Source organism: Balaenoptera acutorostrata, chromosome 3 (genome assembly GCF_949987535.1).
Source record: "Balaenoptera acutorostrata chromosome 3, mBalAcu1.1, whole genome shotgun sequence".
Lineage (NCBI taxonomy): Eukaryota > Metazoa > Chordata > Mammalia > Artiodactyla > Balaenopteridae > Balaenoptera > Balaenoptera acutorostrata.
Genome location: NC_080066.1, coordinates 56,663,568 through 56,688,921, shown reverse-complemented (window position 1 = coordinate 56,688,921; position 25,354 = coordinate 56,663,568). Strand labels below are relative to the sequence as shown.

The 25,354-nt window shown below is 54.4% G+C and overlaps 14 non-coding genes across 14 annotated transcripts; all 14 read right to left on the bottom strand.

Moving 5' to 3' along the window:
* Positions 1–1,376: 1,376 nt before the first annotated feature.
* Positions 1,377–1,468, bottom strand: LOC130707870 (small nucleolar RNA SNORD116). Its single transcript, XR_009007899.1, has one exon. It is a non-coding gene; the product is annotated as a small nucleolar RNA SNORD116 (small nucleolar RNA).
* Positions 1,469–1,854: 386 nt separating this feature from the next.
* LOC130707968 (small nucleolar RNA SNORD116) lies at positions 1,855–1,947 on the bottom strand. Its single transcript, XR_009007998.1, has one exon. It is a non-coding gene; the product is annotated as a small nucleolar RNA SNORD116 (small nucleolar RNA).
* Positions 1,948–4,393: 2,446 nt separating this feature from the next.
* On the bottom strand, positions 4,394–4,485 carry LOC130707807 (small nucleolar RNA SNORD116). Its single transcript, XR_009007837.1, has one exon. It is a non-coding gene; the product is annotated as a small nucleolar RNA SNORD116 (small nucleolar RNA).
* Positions 4,486–6,895: 2,410 nt separating this feature from the next.
* On the bottom strand, positions 6,896–6,987 carry LOC130707869 (small nucleolar RNA SNORD116). Its single transcript, XR_009007898.1, has one exon. It is a non-coding gene; the product is annotated as a small nucleolar RNA SNORD116 (small nucleolar RNA).
* Positions 6,988–7,374: 387 nt separating this feature from the next.
* Positions 7,375–7,466, bottom strand: LOC130707996 (small nucleolar RNA SNORD116). Its single transcript, XR_009008024.1, has one exon. It is a non-coding gene; the product is annotated as a small nucleolar RNA SNORD116 (small nucleolar RNA).
* A 2,446-nt stretch (positions 7,467–9,912) lies between these two features.
* Positions 9,913–10,004, bottom strand: LOC130707806 (small nucleolar RNA SNORD116). Its single transcript, XR_009007836.1, has one exon. It is a non-coding gene; the product is annotated as a small nucleolar RNA SNORD116 (small nucleolar RNA).
* A 2,410-nt stretch (positions 10,005–12,414) lies between these two features.
* Positions 12,415–12,506, bottom strand: LOC130707868 (small nucleolar RNA SNORD116). Its single transcript, XR_009007897.1, has one exon. It is a non-coding gene; the product is annotated as a small nucleolar RNA SNORD116 (small nucleolar RNA).
* Positions 12,507–12,892: 386 nt separating this feature from the next.
* Positions 12,893–12,985, bottom strand: LOC130707970 (small nucleolar RNA SNORD116). The gene has a single exon (XR_009008000.1). It is a non-coding gene; the product is annotated as a small nucleolar RNA SNORD116 (small nucleolar RNA).
* Positions 12,986–15,431: 2,446 nt separating this feature from the next.
* LOC130707805 (small nucleolar RNA SNORD116) lies at positions 15,432–15,523 on the bottom strand. Its single transcript, XR_009007835.1, has one exon. It is a non-coding gene; the product is annotated as a small nucleolar RNA SNORD116 (small nucleolar RNA).
* Positions 15,524–17,933: 2,410 nt separating this feature from the next.
* LOC130707867 (small nucleolar RNA SNORD116) lies at positions 17,934–18,025 on the bottom strand. The gene has a single exon (XR_009007896.1). It is a non-coding gene; the product is annotated as a small nucleolar RNA SNORD116 (small nucleolar RNA).
* Positions 18,026–18,411: 386 nt separating this feature from the next.
* Positions 18,412–18,504, bottom strand: LOC130708024 (small nucleolar RNA SNORD116). The gene has a single exon (XR_009008052.1). It is a non-coding gene; the product is annotated as a small nucleolar RNA SNORD116 (small nucleolar RNA).
* A 2,446-nt stretch (positions 18,505–20,950) lies between these two features.
* LOC130707804 (small nucleolar RNA SNORD116) lies at positions 20,951–21,042 on the bottom strand. Its single transcript, XR_009007834.1, has one exon. It is a non-coding gene; the product is annotated as a small nucleolar RNA SNORD116 (small nucleolar RNA).
* A 2,410-nt stretch (positions 21,043–23,452) lies between these two features.
* LOC130707866 (small nucleolar RNA SNORD116) lies at positions 23,453–23,544 on the bottom strand. Its single transcript, XR_009007895.1, has one exon. It is a non-coding gene; the product is annotated as a small nucleolar RNA SNORD116 (small nucleolar RNA).
* Positions 23,545–23,930: 386 nt separating this feature from the next.
* Positions 23,931–24,023, bottom strand: LOC130708023 (small nucleolar RNA SNORD116). The gene has a single exon (XR_009008051.1). It is a non-coding gene; the product is annotated as a small nucleolar RNA SNORD116 (small nucleolar RNA).
* Between the last annotated feature and the right edge of the window lie 1,331 nt (positions 24,024–25,354).

The window sequence follows — 25,354 nt, the reverse complement described above, 5'->3', positions numbered from 1 at the left end:
CGGGCCAAACCCTTGCAGCAACTGGGTAACTTATCGTAGCACCTTGCACATTCGCATTCTTCCCTTCAAGGACAAGACCTTGGAGAAACCATGAGACCCAGGTCCTCCAGAACCAACGTGTCACCCACAGCCGTGCAGTGAGAGAACGCATCCAACATCTTGCACACTTGAAGCGGCATGACGTCTCTGGCTTGAAGCCATGCACGCTGGAGGTCACAGGCTCACAGCACCAGAAGGTGGCAGGACAAAATAACCCCGGCAGCACACATTCACTCCAGCCCTTAAACCTGTAGCGTTTCCTTGGCAGCCAACTCCCTTCTTTCTGCATGGTTGGGCCCAAAGACCTCCGGGAAGAGTTCCAAACCTCAGGGAATGCTATGCCGACCTGGTATAGCAATGACGCTGGGCTGTCCTAAGGAACACCTTAACATCCTCAACATAGGGGCAATGAGGCCACACAGGGACAAAACATCCCAACGGCTCCAAATCGGTCCCAGTGAGAAGACACTGTTCTGTGCGGTGAAGGCACCATGCGCTGGAACAAGGACCCGCCGTGAAGCACATTGAGAAAGGAGAGGAAAAGCTTGGGATGATCCACGAATGTGCACCTGTATTCCTTCCCTACACGGGACTCCAAATGCTCCTGAAGATATCCCAAAAGAGTTCCGGGAACCCTATGTCCACCGACCATCTATCCACCCAACAGTAAGCCTGTGGGCTTAGCCAACACTCTCAAGTGTACTTCCCAATCGCCTTGCCTTCCTCTCTCCACCAGGATCCAAACGAATCCACCCCTCACCTAAGTAGCTTGATATCCCCTGGATTTGCCTAAGGCATTTTCCAACCTCTCCACACACAACACACAAGCAGGACACAACCCAAGGAGGCGCCATCAGCATCGCCCAAATCCCAGGGACAGTGGCCCATTTGTTTTCCCCCGACCATCAGGGCAAACCTAAACTATATCCCACCTCCCAAGCTGAACATGACATAGACGCCTGGCCTGGCCAGGACTCCTTCTCTGACCCTGAGGGCAGAGACTTCTGTTTCCTTGCGGGAACAAGGCAACGACCTGAGCTTGAGGGTGGCCTGTAGATCTCAATGGCAAGCCAGAGGAGTACCAGTGGCTCACGCTTCCTTTCGCACCCGCACGCTGACCACGGCAGGGGATAGCAGTTCTGGCTAGACTCAGGTGCCCAGAGACGTCAAGTTGTCCTTAGCCTTCCCACGTAGATGGACATCCCAGGCTCCTTTCCACATGGCTCTTTCTGCACGAGAAGCCCGCCACCCTCAACTTGAACAATGTTGCTGCGCACGCCCACAGTAGCAAATGCAACATGGACCTCTCCCTAATTTTCCTTTGGGAGCCACGTGCTGGACCTCAGTTAGGATGAGAAGACGGTAGGTATTGCTCATTCATTTTGTTTAGATTTCCAAGGAATGCATTTATGGGAGTCATCACTGATCCACGCTCCTGCTCAAAGGCTAGATGTGCAAAGTCGCGGAAGGTCAGCAAGCTCAATCCTCTCAGCAGTAGGGAGCGGCCAGACTCGAGCCACAGGGCAGGAAGTGCCCCCAAGTCTCAGGGCATCGGAGCTCGGGTGCCCCAGGAAGAGCCCAGAATGTGACGGTGTAGTCTCGCGGCACAAATCCCCGTGGCCAAACATCTAGGTTTCTTCAAAGAAGTTCCGTTTAACCCACAAGGTTTCTACCAGGAACCTTGTCGAGCCAGAGGCGATGCCCTTGGATCACACAGAAAGCTACTGGCATTGGAGATATTCCAATGCCCAAACTGGCAGTGCAAACCCTTGCAGCAACTGGGTTGCTTGCCCTGGCGACTTGTATTTTCGCCCCAGACCCATCAGTGACATGACCGCGGAGAAACCTGAGACCCATTCATTTGTTCAGAGTTCCAAGCAGTGCATTTATGGGAGTCATCATCAATCCACCTGCTCAAAGACTGCACGTTCAAAGTCGCAGGCTCCACCGCGGGGCAGCCACCGATCTCAAGGATGTCAGCAGTCAGGAGCGGCCAGAGCCGACCCACGGGGGTGCAAATGGATCTAAGGATCATGGCATCATATCTGGGGTGCCCCTGGAAGAGCCAAGAAGGTGAGGGTGTAGTCTCAGTGCACAAGTCCCCGTGGCCAAACATCTAGGTTTCTGCAAAGAAGTTCCACTCACCACCACATGGTTCCTACGAGGATCCTCAAGGACTTTACGCCAAAACCACTCTGAGACTCTTTTGCCTTGACTTGCCTCACATTGCTGCACTCTCCTCACTTCGCCAGGTATCATGGACTATACAGAGGGGCCCATGCTGCTGCAGGTGTTTGTTCCCTGGCACTCCACCACCTGCCTCAGGGTGACAGAACACAGGGATGTTTGAGAAAAGTGAACGGGCGCACAGAGGCAAAGGGTGATACCGCCCAGCGATGTGCGCTATATCTCCCCTCAACATTTCATTTGCAGCCCATCATCTCTGTGTGTCCACAGCCAAACGTAAATGCGTCGTGGCACAGATGCCTTCAGAGCACACGGGCATCAGCACAAAGAGCACAGCCGTCCATCAACCCCCTGGTATGGGCCTTCAACTTCCCCGCCTGAGCCACCTCCCCGCCGACACAGCATAGGGATGTCATCCTGAACCGCTGAGACACCCTCAGGGGAACAGGGATTACTCAGCGTAAGGGCCACTGCCCTCTGGGGAACCAAACCAATCCTGGTGCATACGCTTCCACACAATGGACTCACCCTCAACGGGAAATGTGGTCCCTGAGATCTTCCACAAGGGAATGGCCCTTGGCCAAATGGGACGACCTCCAACAAAAGCAGCTTGTAGGGACCGGTGACAAAACGCACCAGAGGAACTCCTGGACTGAACAATGGAGATTCACCTGCAGCCATACTTCCTGGCCTGCTGCCAAGACTGGCAACCTACCCTTGGCCCACACACAAAGCTAATGGCAGGGGAACCATTCCGACGCCCAACGTGGCGGGGCAAACCCTTGCAGCAATTTTGTAACTTGCAGTGGTGTCTGGTACTTTCCCACTCTGGGCCCATCAGTGACGTGCCATTGGGGAAACCCGGAGGCTCAGGTCCTCAACAGCCACTTGTTACCCACAGCCATGCAACGACAGAACCCAGACAACAGCCTAGACACTTGAACCGGTATGACTTGTCTGGCCTGTGGCCAGGCTCGCCGGATACCACAGTGTGGATGCACCAGCGGGTGGCAGGAAAAATGACACCCACACCACACATCCTCTCCTGCCCTTAAACCTGTAGCCTTTCCTTGGCAGCCGACTCCCTTGTTTCTGCATGGTTGCGCCCAATGACCGCCGGGTACAGCTCCAATCCTCAGGGAACGCTATGAGGGCCAGGTATAGAAACGATGCTTGGCTGTCCTCAGGAACACCTTCACATCTTCAACACAGGGGGAACGTGGCCAGACAGGGACAAAACACCCCAAGGCCTCCAAATCGGCCCCCATGAGAAGACACCATACTGTGCCATGAAGGCAACCATTCGCTGGCACAAGGACCCGCCATGAAGCAAATCGACCAAGGAGAGGAAAGAGGCGGGACAGTCCACAAATGTGCTCCCGTGTTCCTTCCCTACACGTGCCTCCAGATGCTCCTGAGGGAGTCCCAAATGTGTTCCGTGAACCCCATGGCCACCGTCGATCTATCCACCCACCAGTAAACCTGTGGGCTTAGCCAGCCATCTCACGTGTCTCTTTCACTCGCCTTGCCTTACTCTCTCTCCACCGGGATCCCAACGTGTCACGGCAAGGTGCCAGAGCCACCTCTCACCAAAGAAGCTTGCTGTGACCAAGCTTGACTAAAGCGTTTTCCAGCCCCTTCACACAGCACACACAAGCAGGACATAACCCGAGGAGGAGCCATCAGATTGGCTAAACTCCCAGGAACTGTGGCCCATTTGATTTCTCCCCTCATCAGGAGAAACCTAAACTGCATCTGGTCTCCCAAGTAGAAAATGACAAAGAACCCTGCCCTAGGCCTGGAATCCTATCTGACCCTGAGCCTACAAACTTCTGTTTCTTTGAGGCCACAAGGCAATGACCAGCAGGTGGGGGCAGCCTGTAGAACCCAAGTGCAGGCGGCAGAACCAGCAATGGCTCACGCTTCCTCTCCTACCTGCATGCTGAACCGTGGCAGGGGACAGCAGTCCTGGCTAGACCAAGGTACCCAGAGACGGCACTCTGTCCCAAGCCTTCCCACCTGGATTGGCATCCCAGGCTCCTTTCCCAATGGCTCTTCTCCCCATGAGATGACCACAACCCTCAACTTGAACTATGTGGCTGTGGACACCCACGGCCACAAATGCAACATGAACTTCTCCCTACTTCCCTTTTGGGAGCCACGTGCTGGACCTCAGTTCCAACGAGGAGACGGTAGGGATTTCTCACTCATTTTGTTCAGATTTCCAAGGAATGCATTTGTATGAGTCATCATCAATCCAAGCACATGTTCAAACGATGGACATCTAAAGTTGCAGATTCCACCATGGGACGGCCAGCGAGCTGAATCATATCAGCGTACAGAAGTGGCCAGAGCCGAGCCACGGGTCAGGAAATGCAGCCAGTTCTCAGGGCATCAAAGCTCGTGTTCCCCGAGAAAAGACCAGAAGGTGAGGGTGTAGCCCCGGTGCACACGTTACCCTCGCTAAACCTTTAGGTTTAGCAAAGAAGTGTCGCTTACCGCAACAAGGTTTAAAGCAGGATCCTCATGGAATGCACACAAACACCCTTCCGAGACTCCTTCGCATGGCCTCACCTTGCCACACTGTCCTCACTTCAATGGGTATCAGGGATTATACGGATGGCCCCAGGCTGCTGCTGGCATTCCTTCCCTGGCATTCCACCTGGCTCGGGGTGAGAGAACACATGCACACTTGAGGAGGGTGCACGGGCGAACCGAGGGAAAGGGCGATACCACCCAGCGATGTGTGTTCTATCTCTCCTCAACATTTCATTTGCTGTCCATCTTGCCTGTGTGTCCACAGCCAAACGTGAAAGCATCGTGGCACAGGCGCCTTCAGAGCATGCAGCCATCAGGACAAAGAGCGCCACCGACCAACAACCCCTCGGGCTCGGTCCCTGAAATTCCTCTGCTGAGCAATCTGCCCTCCATCACAGAAAAAGTATGTCTTCCTGATCCCCTGAGACACCCTCAGGACAACAGGGCCCCCTCAGCCTAAGAGCAGGTGCCCTCTATGGGAACAAACACGCCTTTGGCACTTATGATTAAACACAGTGGACACGCCCTTAAGTGGAGAGATCTTCCATAAGGGAAGGGCCCTTGGCCAAATAAGACGACCTCCATCAAAAGCGGCTCGTATGGAGACGTGACAAAGGGCACCTGAGGAACCCCTGGACTGATCAAGGGAGACTCACCAGCAGGCATACTTCCTGGTCTCCTGCCAAGCCAGAGAAATTTCCTTGGGACCGCAACCAAACCTAATGACAAGGGAGCCATTCCAATGCCCAAAGTGGCGGGCCAAACCCTTGCAGCAACTGGGTAACTTATCGTAGCACCTTGCACATTCGCATTCTTCCCTTCAAGGACAAGACCTTGGAGAAACCATGAGACCCAGGTCCTCCAGAACCAACGTGTCACCCACAGCCGTGCAATGAGAGAACGCATCCAACATCTTGCACACTTGAAGCGGCATGACGTCTCTGGCTTGAAGCCATGCACGCTGGAGGTCACAGGCTCACAGCACCAGAAGGTGGCAGGACAAAATAACCCCGGCAGCACACATTCACTCCAGCCCTTAAACCTGTAGCGTTTCCTTGGCAGCCAACTCCCTTCTTTCTGCATGGTTGGGCCCAAAGACCTCCGGGAAGAGCTCCAAACCTCAGGGAATGCTATGCCGACCTGGTATAGCAATGACGCTGGGCTGTCCTAAGGAACACCTTAACATCCTCAACATAGGGGCAATGAGGCCACACAGGGACAAAACATCCCAACGGCTCCAAATCGGTCCCAGTGAGAAGACACTGTTCTGTGCGGTGAAGGCACCATGCGCTGGAACAAGGACCCGCCGTGAAGCACATTGAGAAAGGAGAGGAAAAGCTTGGGATGATCCACGAATGTGCACCTGTATTCCTTCCCTACACGGGACTCCAAATGCTCCTGAAGATATCCCAAAAGAGTTCCGGGAACCCTATGTCCACCGACCATCTATCCACCCAACAGTAAGCCTGTGGGCTTAGCCAACACTCTCACGTGTATTTCCCGCTCGCCTTGCCTTCCTCTCTCCACCAGGATCCAAACGAATCCACCCCTCACCTAAGTAGCTTGATATCCCCTGGATTTGCCTAAGGCATTTTCCAACCTCTCCACACACAACACACAAGCAGGACACAACCCAAGGAGGCGCCATCAGCATCGCCCAAATCCCAGGGACAGTGGCCCATTGGATTTCCCCCGACCATCAGGGCAAACCTAAACTATATCCCACCTCCCAAGCTGAACATGACATAGACGCCTGGCCTGGCCAGGACTCCTTCTCTGACCCTGAGGGCAGAGACTTCTGTTTCCTTGCGGGAACAAGGCAACGACCTGAGCTTGAGGGTGGCCTGTAGATCTCAATGGCAAGCCAGAGGAGTACCAGTGGCTCACGCTTCCTTTCGCACCCGCACGCTGACCACGGCAGGGAATAGCAGTTCTGGCTAGACTCAGGTGCCCAGAGACGTCAAGTTGTCCTTAGCCTTCCCACGTAGATGGACATCCCAGGCTCCTTTCCACATGGCTCTTTCTGCACGAGAAGCCCGCCACCCTCAACTTGAACAATGTTGCTGCGCACGCCCACAGTAGCAAATGCAACATGGACCTCTCCCTAATTTTCCTTTGGGAGCCACGTGCTGGACCTCAGTTAGGATGAGAAGACGGTAGGTATTGCTCATTCATTTTGTTTAGATTTCCAAGGAATGCATTTATGGGAGTCATCACTGATCCACGCTCCTGCTCAAAGGCTAGATGTGCAAAGTCGCGGAAGGTCAGCAAGCTCAATCCTCTCAGCAGTAGGGAGCGGCCAGACTCGAGCCACAGGGCAGGAAGTGCCCCCAAGTCTCAGGGCATCGGAGCTCGGGTGCCCCAGGAAGAGCCCAGAATGTGACGGTGTAGTCTCGCGGCACAAATCCCCGTGGCCAAACATCTAGGTTTCTTCAAAGAAGTTCCGTTTAACCCACAAGGTTTCTACCAGGAACCTTGTCGAGCCAGAGGCGATGCCCTTGGATCACACAGAAAGCTACTGGCATTGGAGATATTCCAATGCCCAAACTGGCAGTGCAAACCCTTGCAGCAACTGGGTTGCTTGCCCTGGCGACTTGTATTTTCGCCCCAGGCCCATCAGTGACATGACCGCGGAGAAACCTGAGACCCATTCATTTGTTCAGAGTTCCAAGCAGTGCATTTATGGGAGTCATCATCAATCCACCTGCTCAAAGACTGCACGTTCAAAGTCGCAGGCTCCACCGCGGGGCAGCCACCGATCTCAAGCATGTCAGCAGTCAGGAGCGGCCAGAGCCGACCCACGGGGCTGCAAATGGATCTAAGGATCATGGCATCATATCTGGGGTGCCCCTGGAAGAGCCAAGAAGGTGAGGGTGTAGTCTCAGTGCACAAGTCCCCGTGGCCAAACATCTAGGTTTCTGCAAAGAAGTTCCACTCACCACCACATGGTTCCTACGAGGATCCTCAAGGACTTTACGCCAAAACCACTCTGAGACTCTTTTGCCTTGACTTGCCTCACATTGCTGCACTCTCCTCACTTCGCCAGGTATCATGGACTATACAGAGGGGCCCATGCTGCTGCAGGTGTTTGTTCCCTGGCACTCCACCACCTGCCTCAGGGTGACAGAACACAGGGATGTTTGAGAAAAGTGAACGGGCGCACAGAGGCAAAGGGTGATACCGCCCAGCGATGTGCGCTATATCTCCCCTCAACATTTCATTTGCAGCCCATCATCTCTGTGTGTCCACAGCCAAACGTAAATGCGTCGTGGCACAGATGCCTTCAGAGCACACGGGCATCAGCACAAAGAGCACAGCCGTCCATCAACCCCCTGGTATGGGCCTTCAACTTCCCCGCCTGAGCCACCTCCCCGCCGACACAGCATAGGGATGTCATCCTGAACCGCTGAGACACCCTCAGGGGAACAGGGATTACTCAGCGTAAGGGCCACTGCCCTCTGGGGAACCAAACCAATCCTGGTGCATACGCTTCCACACAATGGACTCACCCTCAACGGGAAATGTGGTCCCTGAGATCTTCCACAAGGGAATGGCCCTTGGCCAAATGGGACGACCTCCAACAAAAGCAGCTTGTAGGGACCGGTGACAAAACGCACCAGAGGAACTCCTGGACTGAACAATGGAGATTCACCTGCAGCCATACTTCCTGGCCTGCTGCCAAGACTGGCAACCTACCCTTGGCCCACACACAAAGCTAATGGCATGGGAACCATTCCGACGCCCAACGTGGCGGGGCAAACCCTTGCAGCAATTTTGTAACTTGCAGTGGTGTCTGGTACTTTCCCACTCTGGGCCCATCAGTGACGTGCCATTGGGGAAACCCGGAGGCTCAGGTCCTCAACAGCCACTTGTTACCCACAGCCATGCAACGACAGAACCCAGACAACAGCCTAGACACTTGAACCGGTATGACTTGTCTGGCCTGTGGCCAGGCTCGCCGGATACCACAGTGTGGATGCACCAGCGGGTGGCAGGAAAAATGACACCCACACCACACATCCTCTCCTGCCCTTAAACCTGTAGCCTTTCCTTGGCAGCCGACTCCCTTGTTTCTGCATGGTTGCGCCCAATGACCGCCGGGTACAGCTCCAATCCTCAGGGAACGCTATGAGGGCCAGGTATAGAAACGATGCTTGGCTGTCCTCAGGAACACCTTCACATCTTCAACACAGGGGGAACGTGGCCAGACAGGGACAAAACACCCCAAGGCCTCCAAATCGGCCCCCATGAGAAGACACCATACTGTGCCATGAAGGCAACCATTCGCTGGCACAAGGACCCGCCATGAAGCAAATCGACCAAGGAGAGGAAAGAGGCGGGACAGTCCACAAATGTGCTCCCGTGTTCCTTCCCTACACGTGCCTCCAGATGCTCCTGAGGGAGTCCCAAATGTGTTCCGTGAACCCCATGGCCACCGTCGATCTATCCACCCACCAGTAAACCTGTGGGCTTAGCCAGCCATCTCACGTGTCTCTTTCACTCGCCTTGCCTTACTCTCTCTCCACCGGGATCCCAACGTGTCACGGCAAGGTGCCAGAGCCACCTCTCACCAAAGAAGCTTGCTGTGACCAAGCTTGACTAAAGCGTTTTCCAGCCCCTTCACACAGCACACACAAGCAGGACATAACCCGAGGAGGAGCCATCAGATTGGCTAAACTCCCAGGAACTGTGGCCCATTTGATTTCTCCCCTCATCAGGAGAAACCTAAACTGCATCTGGTCTCCCAAGTAGAAAATGACAAAGAACCCTGCCCTAGGCCTGGAATCCTATCTGACCCTGAGCCTACAAACTTCTGTTTCTTTGAGGCCACAAGGCAATGACCAGCAGGTGGGGGCAGCCTGTAGAACCCAAGTGCAGGCGGCAGAACCAGCAATGGCTCACGCTTCCTCTCCTACCTGCATGCTGAACCGTGGCAGGGGACAGCAGTCCTGGCTAGACCAAGGTACCCAGAGACGGCACTCTGTCCCAAGCCTTCCCACCTGGATTGGCATCCCAGGCTCCTTTCCCAATGGCTCTTCTCCCCATGAGATGACCACAACCCTCAACTTGAACTATGTGGCTGTGGACACCCACGGCCACAAATGCAACATGAACTTCTCCCTACTTCCCTTTTGGGAGCCACGTGCTGGACCTCAGTTCCAACGAGGAGACGGTAGGGATTTCTCACTCATTTTGTTCAGATTTCCAAGGAATGCATTTGTATGAGTCATCATCAATCCAAGCACATGTTCAAACGATGGACATCTAAAGTTGCAGATTCCACCATGGGACGGCCAGCGAGCTGAATCATATCAGCGTACAGAAGTGGCCAGAGCCGAGCCACGGGTCAGGAAATGCAGCCAGTTCTCAGGGCATCAAAGCTCGTGTTCCCCGAGAAAAGACCAGAAGGTGAGGGTGTAGCCCCGGTGCACACGTTACCCTCGCTAAACCTTTAGGTTTAGCAAAGAAGTGTCGCTTACCGCAACAAGGTTTAAAGCAGGATCCTCATGGAATGCACACAAACACCCTTCCGAGACTCCTTCGCATGGCCTCACCTTGCCACACTGTCCTCACTTCAACGGGTATCAGGGATTATACGGATGGCCCCAGGCTGCTGCTGGCATTCCTTCCCTGGCATTCCACCTGGCTCGGGGTGAGAGAACACATGCACACTTGAGGAGGGTGCACGGGCGAACCGAGGGAAAGGGCGATACCACCCAGCGATGTGTGTTCTATCTCTCCTCAACATTTCATTTGCTGTCCATCTTGCCTGTGTGTCCACAGCCAAACGTGAAAGCATCGTGGCACAGGCGCCTTCAGAGCATGCAGCCATCAGGACAAACAGCGCCACCGACCAACAACCCCTCGGGCTCGGTCCCTGAAATTCCTCTCCGGAGCAATCTGCCCTCCATCACAGCAAAAGGATGTCTTCCTGATCCCCTGAGACACCCTCAGGACAACACGGCCCCCTCAGCCTAAGAGCAGGTGCCCTCTATGGGAACAAACACGCCTTTGGCACTTATGATTAAACACAGTGGACACGCCCTTAAGTGGAGAGAACTTCCATAAGGGAAGGGCCCTTGGCCAAATAAGACGACCTCCATCAAAAGCGGCTCGTATGGAGACGTGACAAAGGGCACCTGAGGAACCCCTGGACTGATCAAGGGAGACTCACCAGCAGGCATACTTCCTGGTCTCCTGCCAAGCCAGAGAAATTTCCTTGGGACCGCAACCAAACCTAATGACAAGGGAGCCATTCCAATGCCCAAAGTGGCGGGCCAAACCCTTGCAGCAACTGGGTAACTTATCGTAGCACCTTGCACATTCGCATTCTTCCCTTCAAGGACAAGACCTTGGAGAAACCATGAGACCCAGGTCCTCCAGAACCAACGTGTCACCCACAGCCGTGCAATGAGAGAACGCATCCAACATCTTGCACACTTGAAGCGGCATGACGTCTCTGGCTTGAAGCCATGCACGCTGGAGGTCACAGGCTCACAGCACCAGAAGGTGGCAGGACAAAATAACCCCGGCAGCACACATTCACTCCAGCCCTTAAACCTGTAGCGTTTCCTTGGCAGCCAACTCCCTTCTTTCTGCATGGTTGGGCCCAAAGACCTCCGGGAAGAGCTCCAAACCTCAGGGAATGCTATGCCGACCTGGTATAGCAATGACGCTGGGCTGTCCTAAGGAACACCTTAACATCCTCAACATAGGGGCAATGAGGCCACACAGGGACAAAACATCCCAACGGCTCCAAATCGGTCCCAGTGAGAAGACACTGTTCTGTGCGGTGAAGGCACCATGCGCTGGAACAAGGACCCGCCGTGAAGCACATTGAGAAAGGAGAGGAAAAGCTTGGGATGATCCACGAATGTGCACCTGTATTCCTTCCCTACACGGGACTCCAAATGCTCCTGAAGATATCCCAAAAGAGTTCCGGGAACCCTATGTCCACCGACCATCTATCCACCCAACAGTAAGCCTGTGGGCTTAGCCAACACTCTCAAGTGTACTTCCCAATCGCCTTGCCTTCCTCTCTCCACCAGGATCCAAACGAATCCACCCCTCACCTAAGTAGCTTGATATCCCCTGGATTTGCCTAAGGCATTTTCCAACCTCTCCACACACAACACACAAGCAGGACACAACCCAAGGAGGCGCCATCAGCGTCGCCCAAATCCCAGGGACAGTGGCCCATTTGATTTCCCCCGACCATCAGGGCAAACCTAAACTATATCCCACCTCCCAAGCTGAACATGACATAGACGCCTGGCCTGGCCAGGACTCCTTCCCTGACCCTGAGGGCAGAGACTTCTGTTTCCTTGCGGGAACAAGGCAACGACCTGAGCTTGAGGGTGGCCTGTAGATCTCAATGGCAAGCCAGAGGAGTACCAGTGGCTCACGCTTCCTTTCGCACCCGCACGCTGACCACGGCAGGGGATAGCAGTTCTGGCTAGACTCAGGTGCCCAGAGACGTCAAGTTGTCCTTAGCCTTCCCACGTAGATGGACATCCCAGGCTCCTTTCCACATGGCTCTTTCTGCACGAGAAGCCCGCCACCCTCAACTTGAACAATGTTGCTGCGCACGCCCACAGTAGCAAATGCAACATGGACCTCTCCCTAATTTTCCTTTGGGAGCCACGTGCTGGACCTCAGTTAGGATGAGAAGACGGTAGGTATTGCTCATTCATTTTGTTTAGATTTCCAAGGAATGCATTTATGGGAGTCATCACTGATCCACGCTCCTGCTCAAAGGCTAGATGTGCAAAGTCGCGGAAGGTCAGCAAGCTCAATCCTCTCAGCAGTAGGGAGCGGCCAGACTCGAGCCACAGGGCAGGAAGTGCCCCCAAGTCTCAGGGCATCGGAGCTCGGGTGCCCCAGGAAGAGCCCAGAATGTGACGGTGTAGTCTCGCGGCACAAATCCCCGTGGCCAAACATCTAGGTTTCTTCAAAGAAGTTCCGTTTAACCCACAAGGTTTCTACCAGGAACCTTGTCGAGCCAGAGGCGATGCCCTTGGATCACACAGAAAGCTATTGGCATTGGAGATATTCCAATGCCCAAACTGGCAGTGCAAACCCTTGCAGCAACTGGGTTACTTGCCCTGGCGACTTGTATATTCGCCCCGGGCCCATCAGTGACATGACCGCGGAGAAACCTGAGACCCATTCATTTGTTCAGAGTTCCAAGCAGTGCATTTATGGGAGTCATCATCAATCCACCTGCTCAAAGACTGCACGTTCAAAGTCGCAGGCTCCACCGCGGGGCAGCCACCGATCTCAAGCATGTCAGCAGTCAGGAGCGGCCAGAGCCGACCCACGGGGCTGCAAATGGATCTAAGGATCATGGCATCATATCTGGGGTGCCCCTGGAAGAGCCAAGAAGGTGAGGGTGTAGTCTCAGTGCACAAGTCCCCGTGGCCAAACATCTAGGTTTCTGCAAAGAAGTTCCACTCACCACCACATGGTTCCTACGAGGATCCTCAAGGACTTTACACCAAAACCACTCTGAGACTCTTTTGCCTTGACTTGCCTCACATTGCTGCACTCTCCTCACTTCGCCAGGTATCAAGGACTATACAGAGGGGCCCATGCTGCTGCAGGTGTTTGTTCCCTGGCACTCCACCACCTGCCTCAGGGTGACAGAACACAGGGATGTTTGAGAAAAGTGAACGGGCGCACAGAGGCAAAGGGTGATACCGCCCAGCGATGTGCGCTATATCTCCCCTCAACATTTCATTTGCAGCCCATCATCTCTGTGTGTCCACAGCCAAACGTAAATGCGTCGTGGCACAGATGCCTTCAGAGCACACGGGCATCAGCACAAAGAGCACAGCCGTCCATCAACCCCCTGGTATGGGCCTTCAACTTCCCCGCCTGAGCCACCTCCCCGCCGACACAGCATAGGGATGTCATCCTGAACCGCTGAGACACCCTCAGGGGAACTGGGATTACTCAGCGTAAGGGCCACTGCCCTCTGGGGAACCAAACCAATCCTGGTGCATACGCTTCCACACAATGGACTCACGCTCAACGGGAAATGTGGTCCCTGAGATCTTCCACAAGGGAATGGCCCTTGGCCAAATGGGACGACCTCCAACAAAAGCAGCTTGTAGGGACCGGTGACAAAACGCACCAGAGGAACTCCTGGACTGAACAATGGAGATTCACCTGCAGCCATACTTCCTGGCCTGCTGCCAAGACTGGCAACCTACCCTTGGCCCACACACAAAGCTAATGGCATGGGAACCATTCCGACGCCCAACGTGGCGGGGCAAACCCTTGCAGCAATTTTGTAACTTGCAGTGGTGTCTGGTACTTTCCCACTCTGGGCCCATCAGTGACGTGCCATTGGGGAAACCCGGAGGCTCAGGTCCTCAACAGCCACTTGTTACCCACAGCCATGCAACGACAGAACCCAGACAACAGCCTAGACACTTGAACCGGTATGACTTGTCTGGCCTGTGGCCAGGCTCGCCGGATACCACAGTGTGGATGCACCAGCGGGTGGCAGGAAAAATGACACCCACACCACACATCCTCTCCTGCCCTTAAACCTGTAGCCTTTCCTTGGCAGCCGACTCCCTTGTTTCTGCATGGTTGCGCCCAATGACCGCCGGGTACAGCTCCAATCCTCAGGGAACGCTATGAGGGCCAGGTATAGAAACGATGCTTGGCTGTCCTCAGGAACACCTTCACATCTTCAACACAGGGGGAACGTGGCCAGACAGGGACAAAACACCCCAAGGCCTCCAAATCGGCCCCCATGAGAAGACACCATACTGTGACATGAAGGCAACCATTCGCTGGCACAAGGACCCGCCATGAAGCAAATCGACCAAGGAGAGGAAAGAGGCGGGACAGTCCACAAATGTGCTCCCGTGTTCCTTCCCTACACGTGCCTCCAGATGCTCCTGAGGGAGTCCCAAATGTGTTCCGTGAACCCCATGGCCACCGTCGATCTATCCACCCACCAGTAAACCTGTGGGCTTAGCCAGCCATCTCACGTGTCTCTTTCACTCGCCTTGCCTTACTCTCTCTCCACCGGGATCCCAACGTGTCACGGCAAGGTGCCAGAGCCACCTCTCACCAAAGAAGCTTGCTGTGACCAAGCTTGACTAAAGCGTTTTCCAGCCCCTTCACACAGCACACACAAGCAGGACATAACCCGAGGAGGAGCCATCAGATTGGCTAAACTCCCAGGAACTGTGGCCCATTTGATTTCTCCCCTCATCAGGAGAAACCTAAACTGCATCTGGTCTCCCAAGTAGAAAATGACAAAGAACCCTGCCCTAGGCCTGGAATCCTATCTGACCCTGAGCCTACAAACTTCTGTTTCTTTGAGGCCACAAGGCAATGACCAGCAGGTGGGGGCAGCCTGTAGAACCCAAGTGCAGGCGGCAGAACCAGCAATGGCTCACGCTTCCTCTCCTACCTGCATGCTGAACCGTGGCAGGGGACAGCAGTCCTGGCTAGACCAAGGTACCCAGAGACGGCACTCTGTCCCAAGCCTTCCCACCTGGATTGGCATCCCAGGCTCCTTTCCCAATGGCTCTTCTCCCCATGAGATGACCACAACCCTCAACTTGAACTATGTGGCTGTGGACACCCACGGCCACAAATGCAACATGAACTTCTCCCTACTTCCCTTTTGGGAGCCACGTGCTGGACCTCAGTTCCAACGAGGAGACGGTAGGGATTTCTCACTCATTTTGTTCAGATTTCCAAGGAATGCATTTGTATGAGTCATCATCAATCCAAGCACATGTTCAAACGATGGACATCTAAAGTTGCAGATTCCACCATGGGACGGCCAGCGAGCTGAATCATATCAGCGTACAGAAGTGGCCAGAGCCGAGCCACGGGTCAGGAAATGCAGCCAGTTCTCAGGGCATCAAAGCTCGTGTTCCCCGAGAAAAGACCAGAAGGTGAGGGTGTAGCCCCGGTGCACACGTTACCCTCGCTAAACCTTTAGGTTTAGCAAAGAAGTGTCGCTTACCGCAACAAGGTTTAAAGCAGGATCCTCATGGAATGCACACAAACACCCTTCCGAGACTCCTTCGCATAGCCTCACCTTGCCACACTGTCCTCACTTCAACGGGTATCAGGGATTATACGGATGGCCCCAGGCTGCTGCTGGCATTCCTTCCCTGGCATTCCACCTGGCTCGGGGTGAGAGAACACATGCACACTTGAGGAGGGTGCACGGGCGAACCGAGGGAAAGGGCGATACCACCCAGCGATGTGTGTTCTATCTCTCCTCAACATTTCATTTGCTGTCCATCTTGCCTGTGTGTCCACAGCCAAACGTGAAAGCATCGTGGCACAGGCGCCTTCAGAGCATGCAGCCATCAGGACAAACAGCGCCACCGACCAACAACCCCTCGGGCTCGGTCCCTGAAATTCCTCTGCTGAGCAATCTGCCCTCCATCACAGAAAAAGTATGTCTTCCTGATCCCCTGAGACACCCTCAGGACAACAGGGCCCCCTCAGCCTAAGAGCAGGTGCCCTCTATGGGAACAAACACGCCTTTGGCACTTATGATTAAACACAGTGGACACGCCCTTAAGTGGAGAGATCTTCCATAAGGGAAGGGCCCTTGGCCAAATAAGACGACCTCCATCAAAAGCGGCTCGTATGGAGACGTGACAAAGGGCACCTGAGGAACCCCTGGACTGATCAAGGGAGACTCACCAGCAGGCATACTTCCTGGTCTCCTGCCAAGCCAGAGAAATTTCCTTGGGACCGCAACCAAACCTAATGACAAGGGAGCCATTCCAATGCCCAAAGTGGCGGGCCAAACCCTTGCAGCAACTGGGTAACTTATCGTAGCACCTTGCACATTCGCATTCTTCCCTTCAAGGACAAGACCTTGGAGAAACCATGAGACCCAGGTCCTCCAGAACCAACGTGTCACCCACAGCCGTGCAATGAGAGAACGCATCCAACATCTTGCACACTTGAAGTGGCATGACGTCTCTGGCTTGAAGCCATGCACGCTGGAGGTCACAGGCTCACAGCACCAGAAGGTGGCAGGACAAAATAACCCCGGCAGCACACATTCACTCCAGCCCTTAAACCTGTAGCGTTTCCTTGGCAGCCAACTCCCTTCTTTCTGCATGGTTGGGCCCAAAGACCTCCGGGAAGAGCTCCAAACCTCAGGGAATGCTATGCCGACCTGGTATAGCAATGACGCTGGGCTGTCCTAAGGAACACCTTAACATCCTCAACATAGGGGCAATGAGGCCACACAGGGACAAAACATCCCAACGGCTCCAAATCGGTCCCAGTGAGAAGACACTGTTCTGTGCGGTGAAGGCACCATGCGCTGGAACAAGGACCCGCCGTGAAGCACATTGAGAAAGGAGAGGAAAAGCTTGGGATGATCCACGAATGTGCACCTGTATTCCTTCCCTACACGGGACTCCAAATGCTCCTGAAGATATCCCAAAAGAGTTCCGGGAACCCTATGTCCACCGACCATCTATCCACCCAACAGTAAGCCTGTGGGCTTAGCCAACACTCTCAAGTGTACTTCCCAATCGCCTTGCCTTCCTCTCTCCACCAGGATCCAAACGAATCCACCCCTCACCTAAGTAGCTTGATATCCCCTGGATTTGCCTAAGGCATTTTCCAACCTCTCCACACACAACACACAAGCAGGACACAACCCAAGGAGGCGCCATCAGCATCGCCCAAATCCCAGGGACAGTGGCCCATTTGTTTTCCCCCGACCATCAGGGCAAACCTAAACTATATCCCACCTCCCAAGCTGAACATGACATAGACGCCTGGCCTGGCCAGGACTCCTTCTCTGACCCTGAGGGCAGAGACTTCTGTTTCCTTGCGGGAACAAGGCAACGACCTGAGCTTGAGGGTGGCCTGTAGATCTCAATGGCAAGCCAGAGGAGTACCAGTGGCTCACGCTTCCTTTCGCACCCGCACGCTGACCACGGCAGGGGATAGCAGTTCTGGCTAGACTCAGGTGCCCAGAGACGTCAAGTTGTCCTTAGCCTTCCCACGTAGATGGACATCCCAGGCTCCTTTCCACATGGCTCTTTCTGCACGAGAAGCCCGCCACCCTCAACTTGAACAATGTTGCTGCGCACGCCCACAGTAGCAAATGCAACATGGACCTCTCCCTAATTTTCCTTTGGGAGCCACGTGCTGGACCTCAGTTAGGATGAGAAGACGGTAGGTATTGCTCATTCATTTTGTTTAGATTTCCAAGGAATGCATTTATGGGAGTCATCACTGATCCACGCTCCTGCTCAAAGGCTAGATGTGCAAAGTCGCGGAAGGTCAGCAAGCTCAATCCTCTCAGCAGTAGGGAGCGGCCAGACTCGAGCCACAGGGCAGGAAGTGCCCCCAAGTCTCAGGGCATCGGAGCTCGGGTGCCCCAGGAAGAGCCCAGAATGTGACGGTGTAGTCTCGCGGCACAAATCCCCGTGGCCAAACATCTAGGTTTCTTCAAAGAAGTTCCGTTTAACCCACAAGGTTTCTACCAGGAACCTTGTCGAGCCAGAGGCGATGCCCTTGGATCACACAGAAAGCTACTGGCATTGGAGATATTCCAATGCCCAAACTGGCAGTGCAAACCCTTGCAGCAACTGGGTTACTTGCCCTGGCGACTTGTATTTTCGCCCCGGGCCCATCAGTGACATGACCGCGGAGAAACCTGAGACCCATTCATTTGTTCAGAGTTCCAAGCAGTGCATTTATCGGAGTCATCATCAATCCACCTGCTCAAAGACTGCACGTTCAAAGTCGCAGGCTCCACCGCGGGGCAGCCACCGATCTCAAGCATGTCAGCAGTCAGGAGCGGCCAGAGCCGACCCACGGGGGTGCAAGTGGATCTAAGGATCATGGCATCATATCTGGGGTGCCCCTGGAAGAGCCAAGAAGGTGAGGGTGTAGTCTCAGTGCACAAGTCCCCGTGGCCAAACATCTAGGTTTCTGCAAAGAAGTTCCACTCACCACCACATGGTTCCTACGAGGATCCTCAAGGACTTTACGCCAAAACCACTCTGAGACTCTTTTGCCTTGACTTGCCTCACATTGCTGCACTCTCCTCACTTCGCCAGGTATCATGGACTATACAGAGGGGCCCATGCTGCTGCAGGTGTTTGTTCCCTGGCACTCCACCACCTGCCTCAGGGTGACAGAACACAGGGATGTTTGAGAAAAGTGAACGGGCGCACAGAGGCAAAGGGTGATACCGCCCAGCGATGTGCGCTATATCTCCCCTCAACATTTCATTTGCAGCCCATCATCTCTGTGTGTCCACAGCCAAACGTAAATGCGTCGTGGCACAGATGCCTTCAGAGCACACGGGCATCAGCACAAAGAGCACAGCCGTCCATCAACCCCCTGGTATGGGCCTTCAACTTCCCCGCCTGAGCCACCTCCCCGCCGACACAGCATAGGGATGTCATCCTGAACCGCTGAGACACCCTCAGGGGAACAGGGATTACTCAGCGTAAGGGCCACTGCCCTCTGGGGAACCAAACCAATCCTGGTGCATACGCTTCCACACAATGGACTCACGCTCAACGGGAAATGTGGTCCCTGAGATCTTCCACAAGGGAATGGCCCTTGGCCAAATGGGACGACCTCCAACAAAAGCAGCTTGTAGGGACCGGTGACAAAACGCACCAGAGGAACTCCTGGACTGAACAATGGAGATTCACCTGCAGCCATACTTCCTGGCCTGCTGCCAAGACTGGCAACCTACCCTTGGCCCACACACAAAGCTAATGGCATGGGAACCATTCCGACGCCCAACGTGGCGGGGCAAACCCTTGCAGCAATTTTGTAACTTGCAGTGGTGTCTGGTACTTTCCCACTCTGGGCCCATCAGTGACGTGCCATTGGGGAAACCCGGAGGCTCAGGTCCTCAACAGACACTTGTTACCCACAGCCATGCAACGACAGAACCCAGACAACAGCCTAGACACTTGAACCGGTATGACTTGTCTGGCCTGTGGCCAGGCTCGCCGGATACCACAGTCTCGACGCACCAGCGGGTGGCAGGAAAAATGACACCCACACCACACATCCTCTCCTGCCCTTAAACCTGTAGCCTTTCCTTGGCAGCCGACTCCCTTGTTTCTGCATGGTTGCACCCAATGACCTCTGGGTACAGCTCCAATCCTCAGGGAACGCTATGAGGGCCAGGTATAGAAACGATGCTTGGCTGTCCTCAGGAACACCTTCACATCTTCAACACAGGGGGAACGTGGCCAGACAGGGACAAAACACCCCAAGGCCTCCAAATCGGCCCCCATGAGAAGACACCATACTGTGCCATGAAGGCAACCATTCGCTGGCACAAGGACCCGCCATGAAGCAAATCGACCAAGGAGAGGAAAGAGGCGGGACAGTCCACAAATGTGCTCCCGTGTTCCTTCCCTACACGTGCCTCCAGATGCTCCTGAGGGAGTCCCAAATGTGTTCCGTGAACCCCATGGCCACCGTCGATCTATCCACCCACCAGTAAACCTGTGGGCTTAGCCAGCCATCTCACGTGTCTCTTTCACTCGCCTTGCCTTACTCTCTCTCCACCGGGATCCCAACGTGTCACGGCAAGGTGCCAGAGCCACCTCTCACCAAAGAAGCTTGCTGTGACCAAGCTTGACTAAAGCGTTTTCCAGCCCCTTCACACAGCACACACAAGCAGGACACAACCCGAGGAGGAGCCATCACATTGGCTAATCTCCCAGGAACTGTGGCCCATTTGATTTCTCCCCTCATCAGGAGAAACCTAAACTGCATCTGGTCTCCCTAGTAGAAAATGACAAAGAACCCTGCCCTAGGCCTGGAATCCTATCTGACCCTGAGCCTACAAACTTCTGTTTCTTTGAGGCCACAAGGCAATGACCAGCAGGTGGGGGCAGCCTGTAGAACCCAAGTGCAGGCGGCAGAACCAGCAATGGCTCACGCTTCCTCTCCTACCTGCATGCTGAACCGTGGCAGGGGACAGCAGTCCTGGCTAGACCAAGGTACCCAGAGACGGCACTCTGTCCCAAGCCTTCCCACCTGGATTGGCATCCCAGGCTCCTTTCCCAATGGCTCTTCTCCCCATGAGATGACCACAACCCTCAACTTGAACTATGTGGCTGTGGACACCCACGGCCACAAATGCAACATGAACTTCTCCCTACTTCCCTTTTGGGAGCCACGTGCTGGACCTCAGTTCCAACGAGGAGACGGTAGGGATTTCTCACTCATTTTGTTCAGATTTCCAAGGAATGCATTTGTATGAGTCATCATCAATCCAAGCACATGTTCAAACGATGGACATCTAAAGTTGCAGATTCCACCATGGGACGGCCAGCGAGCTGAATCATATCAGCGTACAGAAGTGGCAAGAGCCGAGCCACGGGTCAGGAAATGCAGCCAGTTCTCAGGGCATCAAAGCTCGTGTTCCCCGAGAAAAGACCAGAAGGTGAGGGTGTAGCCCTGGTGCACACGTTACCCTCGCTAAACCTTTAGGTTTAGCAAAGAAGTGTCGCTTACCGCAACAAGGTTTAAAGCAGGATCCTCATGGAATGCACACAAACACCCTTCCGAGACTCCTTCGCATGGCCTCACCTTGCCACACTGTCCTCACTTCAACGGGTATCAGGGATTATACGGATGGCCCCAGGCTGCTGCTGGCATTCCTTCCCTGGCATTCCACCTGGCTCGGGGTGAGAGAACACATGCACACTTGAGGAGGGTGCACGGGCGAACCGAGGGAAAGGGCGATACCACCCAGCGATGTGTGTTCTATCTCTCCTCAACATTTCATTTGCTGTCCATCTTGCCTGTGTGTCCACAGCCAAACGTGAAAGCATCGTGGCACAGGCGCCTTCAGAGCATGCAGCCATCAGGACAAACAGCGCCACTGACCAACAACCCCTCGGGCTCGGTCCCTGAAATTCCTCTCCGGAGCAATCTGCCCTCCATCACAGCAAAAGGATGTCTTCCTGATCCCCTGAGACACCCTCAGGACAACACGGCCCCCTCAGCCTAAGAGCAGGTGCCCTCTATGGGAACAAACACGCCTTTGGCACTTATGATTAAACACAGTGGACACGCCCTTAAGTGGAGAGATCTTCCATAAGGGAAGGGCCCTTGGCCAAATAAGACGACCTCCATCAAAAGCGGCTCGTATGGAGACGTGACAAAGGGCACCTGAGGAACCCCTGGACTGATCAAGGGAGACTCACCAGCAGGCATACTTCCTGGTCTCCTGCCAAGCCAGAGAAATTTCCTTGGGACCGCAACCAAACCTAATGACAAGGGAGCCATTCCAATGCCCAAAGTGGCGGGCCAAACCCTTGCAGCAACTGGGTAACTTATCGTAGCACCTTGCACATTCGCATTCTTCCCTTCAAGGACAAGACCTTGGAGAAACCATGAGACCCAGGTCCTCCAGAACCAACGTGTCACCCACAGCCGTGCAATGAGAGAACGCATCCAACATCTTGCACACTTGAAGCGGCATGACGTCTCTGGCTTGAAGCCATGCACGCTGGAGGTCACAGGCTCACAGCACCAGAAGGTGGCAGGACAAAATAACCCCGGCAGCACACATTCACTCCAGCCCTTAAACCTGTAGCGTTTCCTTGGCAGCCAACTCCCTTCTTTCTGCATGGTTGGGCCCAAAGACCTCCGGGAAGAGCTCCAAACCTCAGGGAATGCTATGCCGACCTGGTATAGCAATGACGCTGGGCTGTCCTAAGGAACACCTTAACATCCTCAACATAGGGGCAATGAGGCCACACAGGGACAAAACATCCCAACGGCTCCAAATCGGTCCCAGTGAGAAGACACTGTTCTGTGCGGTGAAGGCACCATGCGCTGGAACAAGGACCCGCCGTGAAGCACATTGAGAAAGGAGAGGAAAAGCTTGGGATGATCCACGAATGTGCACCTGTATTCCTTCCCTACACGGGACTCCAAATGCTCCTGAAGATATCCCAAAAGAGTTCCGGGAACCCTATGTCCACCGACCATCTATCCACCCAACAGTAAGCCTGTGGGCTTAGCCAACACTCTCAAGTGTACTTCCCAATCGCCTTGCCTTCCTCTCTCCACCAGGATCCAAACGAATCCACCCCTCACCTAAGTAGCTTGATATCCCCTGGATTTGCCTAAGGCATTTTCCAACCTCTCCACACACAACACACAAGCAGGACACAACCCAAGGAGGCGCCATCAGCATCGCCCAAATCCCAGGGACAGTGGCCCATTTGATTTCCCCCGACCATCAGGGCAAACCTAAACTATATCCCACCTCCCAAGCTGAACATGACATAGACGCCTGGCCTGGCCAGGACTCCTTCTCTGACCCTGAGGGCAGAGACTTCTGTTTCCTTGCGGGAACAAGGCAACGACCTGAGCTTGAGGGTGGCCTGTAGTTCTCAATGGCAAGCCAGAGGAGTACCAGTGGCTCACGCTTCCTTTCGCACCCGCACGCTGACCACGGCAGGGGATAGCAGTTCTGGCTAGACTCAGGTGCCCAGAGACGTCAAGTTGTCCTTAGCCTTCCCACGTAGATGGACATCCCAGGCTCCTTTCCACATGGCTCTTTCTGCACGAGAAGCCCGCCACCCTCAACTTGAACAATGTTGCTGCGCACGCCCACAGTAGCAAATGCAACATGGACCTCTCCCTAATTTTCCTTTGGGAGCCACGTGCTGGACCTCAGTTAGGATGAGAAGACGGTAGGTATTGCTCATTCATTTTGTTTAGATTTCCAAGGAATGCATTTATGGGAGTCATCACTGATCCACGCTCCTGCTCAAAGGCTAGATGTGCAAAGTCGCGGAAGGTCAGCAAGCTCAATCCTCTCAGCAGTAGGGAGCGGCCAGACTCGAGCCACAGGGCAGGAAGTGCCCCCAAGTCTCAGGGCATCGGAGCTCGGGTGCCCCAGGAAGAGCCCAGAATGTGACGGTGTAGTCTCGCGGCACAAATCCCCGTGGCCAAACATCTAGGTTTCTTCAAAGAAGTTCCGTTTAACCCACAAGGTTTCTACCAGGAACCTTGTCGAGCCAGAGGCGATGCCCTTGGATCACACAGAAAGCTACTGGCATTGGAGATATTCCAATGCCCAAACTGGCAGTGCAAACCCTTGCAGCAACTGGGTTACTTGCCCTGGCGACTTGTATTTTCGCCCCGGGCCCATCAGTGACATGACCGCGGAGAAACCTGAGACCCATTCATTTGTTCAGAGTTCCAAGCAGTGCATTTATCGGAGTCATCATCAATCCACCTGCTCAAAGACTGCACGTTCAAAGTCGCAGGCTCCACCGCGGGGCAGCCACCGATCTCAAGCATGTCAGCAGTCAGGAGCGCCCAGAGCCGACCCACGGGGCTGCAAATGGATCTAAGGATCATGGCATCATATCTGGGGTGCCCCTGGAAGAGCCAAGAAGGTGAGGGTGTAGTCCCAGTGCACACGTCCCCGTGGCCAAACATCTAGGTTTCTGCAAAGAAGTTCCACTCACAACCATAAGGTTCCTGTGAGGATCCTCAAGGACTTCACGCCAAAACCACTCTGAGACTCTTTTGCCTTGACTTGCCTCACCTTGCCGCACTCTCCTCACTTAGCCAGGTATCATGGACTATACAGAGGGCCCCATGCTGCTGCAGGGGTTTGTTCCCTGGCACTCCACCACCTGCCTCAGGGTGACAGAACACAGGGATGTTTGAGAAAAGTGAACGGGCGCACAGAGGCAATGTGTGATACTGCCTAGTGATGTGCGCTATATCTCCCCTGAACATTTCATTTGCAGCCCATCATGTCTGTGTGTCCACAGCCAAACGTGAATGCTTCGTGGCACAGATGCCTTCAGAGCACACGGGCATCAGCACAAAGAGCACAGCCGTCCGTCATCCCCCTGGTATGGGCCTTGAACTTCCCCGCCTGTGCCACCTCCCCACCGACACAGCATAGGGATGTCATCCTGAACCGCTGAGACACCCTCAGGGGAACTGGGATTACTCAGCGTAAGAGCCACTGCCCTCTGGGGAACCAAACCACTCCTGGCGCATACGCTTCCCCACAATGGACTCACCCTCAAGGGGAAATGTGGTCCCTGAGATCTTCCACAAAGGAACGGCCCTTGGCCAAATGGGACGACCTCCAACAAAAGCAGCTTGTAGGGACCGGTGACAAAACGCACCAGAGAAACTCCTGGACTGAACAATGGAGATTCACCTGCAGCCATACTTCCTGGCCTGCTGCCAAGACTGGCAACCTACCTTTGGCCCACACACAAAGCTAATGGCATGGGAACCATTCCGACGCCCAACGTGGTGGGGCAAACCCTTGCAGCAATTTTGTAAGTTGCAGTGGTGTCTGGTACTTTCACACTCTGGGCCCATCAGTGACGTGACATTGGGGAAACCCTGAGGCCCAGGTCCTCTACAAGCAACTTGTTACCCACAGCCATGCAATGACAGAACCCAGACAACAGCCTAGACACTTGAACCGGTATGACTTGTCTGGCCTGTGGCCAGGCTCGCCGGATACCACAGTCTCGACGCACCAGCGGGTGGCAGGGAAAATGACACCCACACCACACATCCTCTCCTGCCC